We start from the raw sequence: 10,277 nt of genomic DNA on the forward strand, positions 1-10,277 counted from the left end.
AATCGTTCGTGATTGCCTTAACAAACTCTTCGTCCTCCAAAATTTTCTCGTTCAGTTTCCATAGATGCCAGTTGAAAACAGATTTCTTAACCTTCATTCCAAAAGTCGCACTAACAAGGCAATGATCACTAAACGAAATAGGTTTTACATTATAGTCGGTACAGATTGGAACGAGTTCAATAGATACATACAGCCTGTCTAGTCTCGCATGACTATCGCGTTGAAAGTGGGTGTATTTCGGACGGGTTCCAGCAGAAAACACATTTCCAATGCCTTCCAAGCAATAGTCATGCACCAATACATTCAACAGTTCAGCGCTCTTGTCTTTCACTGGTCTAATCCTCACTCGATCAGTAGCAGCACACACACAGTTAAAATCGCCCAATACAAGCAAAATTTTGTCACATTTCAAGTACGGCTCGACTGAATAAAAGAAGTTTTGACGATCACTTTCAACATTGGGGGCGTACATACAGACAGCACGCCAAAATAAATTTCAGAACAAAAAGTCAACAACCAAGAGTCGGCCACTTTCTCATGCAAATACGCAGTGTACGCTTATACCCAAAGTATTGCGAATGAAAATAAGGCATCCGCCTGATGCCCCCACAGAGTGACAAACACACACATCAAAGTTTGCATGGAAAACAGACACCATGCGGTCTGCATGGACCTGAGATTCTATCTTTGACTCTTGAGCGGCTAATAAGTCGATTTCATTATCTAGCAGCAGGCGATTCAACTGGCATTGCCGCCTTCGGGCTCCAAGCCCTCTAACATTCAAGGTTGCTACACGTAATGGGACATCTAGCTTAATTGCCATGCATCTAGAGAAAAAGGCGTCCGATCCATGTGATGCCTACCTCAATCGTCCATGTTGCTCTGCTTGTCCGAGGTTCCAAAGCGTACGTGCTCGTATCCGGCCTCCCAAAGGGATGTCTGAATGCGTACTGAGGCGTGCCTGACCACCGCACTTGCCACCTTCCATAAACACAGTCAAAGAGCCACAGCCGAAAACAGGCTATGACGGCTGACGCACCCCCTGCACTCACATGCATTAGGTCACGTTCAAACTACGGAGGCGGTTTCCCCGCCTGCCGCGTCTCGGACGAAACGTTCAGCCGAGGCCTCAACGTCGAACGCCGAACCCCCGGTGCTTTCGATGGCGGCTCGTCACTGCCACCACCAGGCTGCAGATCCTCACCGGCGATCTCATCATGGGGCCGCTTCCCAACGGGTAGGCCGCTTACTCCTGCGTTGAAGTCCATAACTTCGGAGTTGGGAGACTCCGCGCTGCCTTGGCTTTCGAGCACAGGTTCTCTGGCGGCCGCCACGCTGTTACTTGCGTCCAGTTGGGAACCATTCTCCACTGGTGCAGAGTCCGCTGTCGCAACGGCCGTGGACGTCCTCCTCATTGTCAATGGGGTCAACACCGGCCCATCATTCCTTGCCGGTTGCCCGGTTGTTTTGGCTGCCTCTTCCTCGTCCGCCTCATCCATCAGATGCTCGGAAAAATCTTCGCTGTTCCCAGGTCCAGCAATGCTCGCGTAGCTGCGAGAACACTGCCCTTCTTCGTGGCCAAAACGACGGCATGCACCACAACGCGGAACCTTACACTCTCGGCGAATGTGGCCGGTACTTCGACACCGGAGACATAACGGAGGTCTTCCAGGTACTACGACGAGCGCCAACTCACCGCCGACGTTCAGCTGGTGCGGCAAGTCGTCCGGTTTGACCCCCACTTTCATCTTCAAGGTGACAACCCTGCTAGTTTAACCCTTATCCGATATGCCATGCACGCGCCAGCGCTCCCTGGCCACTTCGGAAACCTTTCCATACGGCGCGAAGGCCACACGCACATCTTCATCCGGAACGTTGTGAAGCAACCAGTGGAGCTTCAGCCTCACATCCTGGTTAGCGGGATCAATAACGAGGCAGCGACGTTGCTTCACACACAACTCACCCACTCCAGCAATCTTCTTCACAGCATCCGCGTCTTTCATAGTGATGGCCCAGACGTGGCTCATGCGATACGCCCCCATGGCGATAACGTCAGGGAGCAGCGAACGCTGAGCCAACGCGTCTCGGAAATCTTCCACCCGGTACGGGCGGGCCCTGATATCCGCGTGCAAAAAAACTGTGTTTAACACAAAACGCCCTGTTGAAAGACTTGGCAGGACAACCTGGTAGCCATTATCCTGTTCCATAGCCCTGTTACCGCGGCCCAACATGGCCGCTGAAGCCGCTCCTGCGGAGCCCTGCATCCTGCGTCCGTTCACTGGCGTGGCGGGGATGATAAAAAAAAAAGAAAAAGTTGCCTTCTATGCAATCACACTGGAAGATACTATCACCACTCATTTTCAAGACATAACATAAACTTCTTTCCCGCTTGAGCTTCATATTTGTTAATTAGTGTACATATGCGCTCGAAATAGCAGAATTCGTTTTCTTCCTGTTCTCTGTGAGTTGTAATTATGCTCGCTCAACATTTAGAGAAAGACAACATTTTATTGGTTATTTCGTTGTTTAATTTATTCGCAAAAAGAACACTTGTACTAAATATTGCTTCCTCTCAGCATATTTGATCGCGCTTTATTATATTTCTATTTCAACGGTGCCTCGTTCAGCGAAAAAAAGACAAGCTAAAAGAAGCGAAAGGCAGGGAAGGGAAAACGGACGAAGCAATTTGTGTCCAGGTCTCCCCTTGGAGTACTCCGAGTTCAGAAATACGTACGTTTTTTTTTCTGCTTTTTTTTTTGTGGATCATAAAACGAAAGATAACTTTTTGACAAACACAAGACAGCATTTTTTTTTTTTTTTTCACGGTTCTTTAGAATCATGCAGTGCTTCGTTTCGCGTCTCCCCCCCCCCCTCAGGAGTTTTCCTTTCTGGCTTGCTCCTGTCATTTTCGTTATTTTCTTACCTTCCAATCATCTCGGCCAACACTCCTTTCGAGCTCACCTCCGATGCGAGCAAGTTTTGCTGGCGATAAGAAACCTAGCAAAGAAGAAAAAACTGCTTCAAAAGTTACGGACGAACGTTATAACGTTCGTTTGTCAGCGTTGAAAGGGCAAGCTACATAACACAGGTGTCGCCGTGCTTATGTACGGCGTACGGCGACGCGTATAGCACGACATATGCGACTGTGAACCACACACACACACAAAAAAGGTAGCTAAAAACGAAAGAGAGAAAAAAAAAGTTAGCGTGACAGCCCAAAGCTAGGAAAGGACCGGATACCATGGTGAACAAATTGGACGGCATTTCTTCCTAGGTAAAAGAGAGATGCAGAAAAAGAGAGGAGCAGGGCCTTTCCCCGCGAGGTCTGTGGGGTCGGCGATTTGAAAGTAACTCGTGAGAAGAACCGCTAGCGGAGCCAACGATGACATCTGAAGAGGTGGCCTGCGGCTTTTCCCCTGCTATGGCTCCTGGCCTGGGGCCATCGTCGGAAAGAAGCAATCGCACGCTGGCGAAACACCAGTAGCCGCTCCAGCTGCATTCTTTTCTTTTTGTGCGTGTGTGTCACCTTACTTCCGACATTAGGCCTTTTTTGTTGTTCGCGGTGGTTTTCATACTGCATGTAGGCGTTTCGCAAAAAGAAAAAAAGAAAAGAAAGAAAAAGCAGTAAGAGGGAACGAGTCATGTCCCGTAGGCAAGAACGTACGAGAGCAGGTCGTTGCATTTTTTTTTTTTTTTTTTTGGCTTCAGAGTTGCGATTTAAATGAGCTGCCTGCCGAAGATTTCCCTTGTGGTCACTTCTCTATTCAGACAAGAGAATCCTAAAAAAAAAGAAAAAAGAAGCCAAACCACATACAAGACACTACTTCATGTAAATATGCGAACAACTAGTTAAGACACTTTACCGTATATTATGTAAATTATAGGTGAAAACGCTGATAAAAAGTATTATGAAAGGAGACTCACAGGGCGATCAGTAATGAGGCCGAATTCGTTACATCACTGTGAATCCATACGGCACCGGAAATAATTTTTTTGACAAAGGCGAAGAGCATGTGGCGTATACCGAACGGATTGGGCTAGCCCTTCGGTTAAGACAAATGCTGGCTCACTTAAGAACCGAGAGTAGCTGTTTATATTATTGTGAGCTGATGAAGGATGGTTAACATCTCCAGCAGATCCCTGCTAGCCTTAAGACGTGCTTTGCATATCATGACATTGTAACCGTTTTTAGGCTATAGATACGTTTACACACCATTTGCTGACAAGGATCGACTGACATAAATGACATACATATCTTACTACCAGTGGCAAGGAATAAAGAGCGTTTTACTGATAATATCAGTGTAGGATGTTGTGTAATGAAGAACTTGGAATGGGCCCAAGGAAAATATATAGAAGCCAGTTCAATCTGAATTTAGCTCACTGCAGCGTACGAACTAGTTGTCAGTTTTTTCTTGCCTCCTCTCCGGCTCTACATCGCTGGAGCGGCGTTCCAGCTCCAAGAAGAAAGTTCCCGAACTCACGATTCTGACTACGAAATCACCTTAAGTCGCTTAGCGAGACCTAGACCGGCACGTTTGTACAGGCGAGGGTGGACTGCAGACTGGAATCAACTATCTAAAAATTAAATTTTTGTTTTTCATTTCCGGTGGTCCTCAGTTTAATAGCGACTGCGTGACAGTCAGCATAGGAAACCTGGGAGTAGAAATGCCGTTTAATTGAAATGACTTTCATCAGTAACCCGAGCGTTAGACAGCCTACCTCGGTTCCAGCAACCGCCTACATGTTCACTTCGCTGAAAAGGTGCCGTTTTTTTTTTTTTTTTTTCAAAGACTGCTTAAGCAACGGGGACTCATTTCTTCGTTATCTAGTGAAACACTTACCGCACCTCTTAAACAATAAATGTGTGCAAGGTAAGCTGAACCCTTCACACTTTTCGAGGCCCTATGGTATTGAGAGGTGCCCTGAGGTCTCTACATTTTGAAACGATGGTACACAAATGAGTACTTAAAGTTTTTCTGAGGGCTATTAGAAGGGCGCTGTAACGAGCAGAATAACAAAGATGCAAAGATGACGTTAGTGCAAAAGCTTGGAGGAAGACATAGAAGAGGCACATATGACGATTGACAAGCGCTTGCCATTCGTCGCACATGTGTCTTTTCCATGTCTTCGTTTAAGTTCTTGCGCAAACGTCTATGCTACGTAGAACCAACTAACCGGACAAGGCGCACTTTTGAACGAGCAGAACAAGCTGGGAACTTCGTCCTGTCTCATGATGGATGAAAGCTGCTAAGAAACGAAGGAAGCAAAGAGTGGTGCTGTGGTCATTACGACGACAAAACACTTTTAACCATGGGACCAGTTCTTCATTAGCTTACGTGATTCCATGAAGAGAAAGCTGCTAAAAACCACAAAAATAATTCAACACGAGCACGAATATATGCGAAAACTGATGCTTCTTTGATGGCGTGTAAATAAACATTGCAGCTGGCACGAGTAACTGAGCTTTTAAACTTTTAAAGCATTTCACGTGCTATAGCGGATCGTGACTGGCTTTACCCGTGCCTCACCACTCGTGATAGGCCAGTGCTAGATAGCCAAGCTCTTGGCTACTGACAAAGCGTTCGTGCTTGTGAGATAGTCTGAGCTTTCGTCTTCTAATCTGCTGAAGCTAGAATCAGTTCCAATTTCGTTGCTTACATATAATGAGGTAGAAATAATGGCTGGTTTGTTGGTTTGCGGGGTTTAACGTCCCAAAGCGACTCAGCCTATGAGAGATGCCGTAGTGGAGGACTCCGGAAATTTCGACCACCTGGGGTTCTTTAACGTGCACTGGCATCGCACAGCACACGGGCGCCTTGCTTTTCGCCTCTATCGAAAAGCGGCCGCCGAGGCCGGGATTCGATCCCGCTTCCTTGAGAACAGTATAGTCGAGCGCTGTAACACTGCGCCACCCCGGCGGGGTAGGTAGAAATAATGGGCGTCTGACATATGCTGGCATATTTCTGGACGAAAATACCAAGAATACATGTGGCGTAATCGACAATGCGGAAGAATGGTGTTCAGGGTGAACGACTGCGTGGACTGGCGGTCAGATACCAGCGTGCCCTACAGTCTTCTGTTTTAAAATTTATACCTATTTGCGTGGAAACTACAGTTGGCGTCACTAAAGAAAAAGTCAGGTTCTCAGAGCAACGGAAAGATGGTATACGAGACTTGTCATCAGCCGCAACTTCGATTACAGCAGGTTTCATTGTCACGAGAACGTTCACTAATGTTTTGGGACTCTTAATTCCTTTCAAGGTTTGCCTCTTGTGGTTTGTCTGCTTTTAGATTTTGTTGACGGCGCTGTTTATGCCAGCGTTGCTGCGATGCTCATTTGCTGCACTTTGTTAAATCTACCGGCATTCTCTTGCTTTCATAAGTTTATCTGTTTTCGTCGTTGCTTTTTTCTTTCTTATGGTTCTGTATTTGCAATATAGTATATCTCTAAAATGCGCGTAAGTATTTCACCGCAATAGCTGTCAGTGTGTCCAACGTGAGATCCCGCTCGCGACAAATTATCGGCATCAGGAGAAGGGCTACTTGCGGATCTTGCTACTGAAGTCATTAGTATTCAGCTGTAAATAAACTGCCTAGTATAAAAATGTATGCGATTTCAGGGCGTATTAGTACGGTCACCAGTTCACTCCATCATTTGAAGCTGAAATAACTGAGCACGTTGATGAAAAGTTTGGAACGCTATTTAAGCTTGCGGTACAAAAATAATCCAGTAACAAACTTTATCCTAGTCTATACTTCACGCAGAAATGTTCTTTTCTGGCATACCTACATCACAGTATCACGAACTGCAAATATTTTAAAAACATTGAACGCATATGTCTAAATTTATTGGATTAATGGGCGCTTTCACGCACTGAAGCTACTCCTTATATTCCCAATAACTCACCGTAACGATGCGTTATTGCTGCTGTCTAAAATCTGAAGCAGTCCTGGAAAAGCATAGAGCAAAAGGAAATCAGCATCCGCGCAGAATGTGAACATCTTGGCCAGGTGGACAGCCAAACTAACGTCTGACCATGCCATGAGCACTGACCTCTCTAGAAGGAAAGTCCATGGTCAAGGGGTTGACATTTTTAAAACTCTCGAACAAACCTCAGACGCCGCAGTCCAACGTCGGCTGCGATGGATGGAAGAGGTTAAGCACATAATTCACTAGGGAAGAGCATTTTGACAATCCTGCCCAACACAAAACGTTTGAAGTACACTTCCCTGAAGTCATCTGCACTGTTGCAAGGCTCAACTGTCGCACTTGGGCTTTTGCGTACCTTCTTTCTGGGGTGCAGAGAAAATGCTTGCTGTTTGGATTATCCATATGTGAATAAGGAACAGTTCGCTCTACTGGAAACAGTTAATTATTCGTATTCCTAGTATCGGTGATCACCATTACCTTGAACATGGGTGCGCGCGTTTTTCGTGTGCACTATGTCTCCCTGGCGCTCCCTAGTCGTATGCTGCAGTAACGCATCGTCTGGTACCTGCGCTTGTTATGATGCTAGTAAAGATATATTTAATCTCGCGGAATTGTCTCGCGGTAGCGCCGGGAAAAGCTCACTCGCATGTTGACACAGTGATCGTTACTGTACCTTGTATACGCTCTGATGGAAGGAAATTGTGATACGCTTATTTTCACCGAAATTCGCGAAATTGAGAAATACAATTAAGTAACGCTAATTGTTTCAAACTCGAAAATGCTAAAAATGAAATTCACTGTGCTCCAAAGATCAATTCAGGACGTCAAGATTACATCCAAGCAGGCGACGCATAAAAAGCCGTTCATAGTCCTGCCGCTGAAAGCAAAAAGCGAAACATAAAATTTTTATGCCCCCATACGACCCTCGCTCAAAGCTTTATTTACCCACCCAACAATAAAGAGCTGATTAGTGTCAGTTATTCTTTTTCTGGATAGTTATAATTACGGCTGTAACACTAATCCAGGCCATCCTATACTCTTACACAGTTCCATATACCTGTATTATTAAAGCAAATTACCAAGCGCGACACCGGGCTTTGGCCAACAAAATTTAATGGACTACTATGAGGGACTCAGTTCAAGCAGTGAATTTCAATGCTACACGACCAGGAAGAAACGCCAAGGAACGCACAAATCTTCTTGTAGCACACGCAATACAGAAAGAAATATGTTTGGGCGTGTTGGTTCATCGTCATACGGAAAGCATGGCCCAATAAACGACAAAGGACGAGGCGAGGACAGGAAAAAGCGCTTGTCCTGTCTTCGCTTCGTCCCCTGTCGTTTATTGCGCTATGCTTTCTGTGTGGCACACAGAAAGCATAGGGGGGCCTAAACCACCCCTTCTTTTACAATGGTGCTGTGGCTTATGACTAACTTCCTCGTCCTCACTACAGCTAAAAAATATTGAAGGGGGACCACAAAACTGACACGACGAATATAATATAATTAAGCACAGAAAGATAGACCTTGTCCCGCTCTTGTTCGGCTGCGCGGACGCGAAGTGGTCTCGAACATTAACATGTCTTTCGCTGGAGCATTATAACAGCAGGCTTGCGGCCTTGTTTCACAGACAAACACAAAAAAGGCAAAGTGGTGATCTTCACCACTCAGGACATTTTGAACTGCTGGCTATAAAAGTGCAGCGAAGCCTGTGCCATGTACCATCCAACGCTAAACAAACCTCAATGTGAGAAAGTATGACAGACTCCGTCTCTCAGATTTATTCAGCAATTTCCCCCGCATTGGTGGCGCAGCTGTTAGGGCGCTCAACTACTGTGCCCAAGGACGCAGGATCAAATCCCTGCCTCGGCGGCCGCTTTTCGGTGGAGGCGAAAAGGCGATGTCAATGCACGTTAAAGAATCCCAGGTGGTTGAAATTTGCGGAGTCCTCCACTACGGCGTCTCTCATAGCCTGAGTCGCTTTGGAACGTCAAACCCCACAAACCAACCCAAACCGTTATGCAGTTTCCCAAAAGTGGTGCTGTATCACTTCACAAGACGGTTTGACCGCGAGAGTAGTTATTATGACGAAAGATCAACGTTGTCGGGAGATTTTTGCCCTCAACACCAGCCGGCAACAGGTACAAGTCATAAGAATAACGAGTAGAGAGTCAGAGAGAGCTGTATCGAGTGCCAAGTTTCAGAAAACGGGAACAATGCCTAAAAAGCTGCCATCTATGCGGCATGTTAAGATGGCATTGATACAAGTAAACCATTAACCTGGAAAACGTGAGGCATATAAACCGATGCCCTACCTCGGCAACCACACCAAATTATGCTTACACGTGTACAACCCACGAGCGCGCCTAGCATATATCATTATGTGTGTGTTTCTTGGTGATTTTATTCATTGAACTGGCACAAACTGCAACGCGCAGCGATGTCATTGGATGCAGTATGCATGTATACATGACACGGTTCGTCAGTACAGTGTGCAGCATAGCTATAAACAATGCAGTTTATATTATAGTGCTATGTAGTTTGTCGCAGCGCTTTGGTACTACGTAGTACACAGTGCTGAACTACAAAACCGATTAGTAATCAGTTTTGTAACATTGGCATGAATGCAATGCACGACAATGTCACGCACTGTACTACTCCGAAGCAAACATTTTGGGATTTTAGGCCAGCCACGTGGGAAAGGCTGTGAAATAATTTTGGCCACATGGGATTCTTTACTACGCGCCGAAATTTCAACGCGAGGGTGTTTTTTGTTTTGTTTTTTTAAGGGGAGGTGTCATTTTAGCTCGATCCAAATGAGACCGCCGTTGTCAGCTTGAGTAACAAAACACATACTCGGCATCGGAATACCATAGGCACCGAGTCGCTGCGACGGGCACTTCCTGTGCGGTTAGCTCGTCGGCCAAGGGATATATAGGTATATAGCTAGTGCAACAGACAGTTCCATTGTCATCCTTTTCCCAGTCGTGCGTCCTTCCCTCCGAATTTGTCCGCGTCATTTTATGCTGTTATCTGAGTGTATACCTTGTTTTTACCGGATGTATCTCCACGTAGTTTTTGCTACAGCTGGAGTTCGCGGCGACGTTCGCGAACTTCTTTCTGGCGCTTATTCCTCGAGACGCCATGAAAGCCAGTGATGTAATGATGGCGCACCCATGAACCACGAACCACGAACTACGAGCCATGCTCTCCCTACTCTCAACCATTCCATGAAATTTGTGGTCGCCACGAAAGGTGCGAAAATAGCAGCCTTGGGTATCCGCTGCCGTCAAACATGAGAGCGTTTCCTATTCTTTCGGCGTTTCTGCTGGGCTACAGTTCT

General features: G+C 46.2%; 1 pseudogene; it reads right to left on the reverse strand.

Annotated features, from left to right (window-relative positions):
• Positions 1 to 854: 854 nt before the first annotated feature.
• On the reverse strand, positions 855 to 2,264 carry LOC146172400 (uncharacterized; annotated as a pseudogene).
• Between the last annotated feature and the right edge of the window lie 8,013 nt (positions 2,265 to 10,277).

This window comes from Amblyomma maculatum, unplaced genomic scaffold (assembly GCF_055883805.1).
Source record: "Amblyomma maculatum isolate TAMU_Amacu unplaced genomic scaffold, ASM5588380v1 scaffold_13, whole genome shotgun sequence".
Classification (NCBI taxonomy): domain Eukaryota; kingdom Metazoa; phylum Arthropoda; class Arachnida; order Ixodida; family Ixodidae; genus Amblyomma; species Amblyomma maculatum.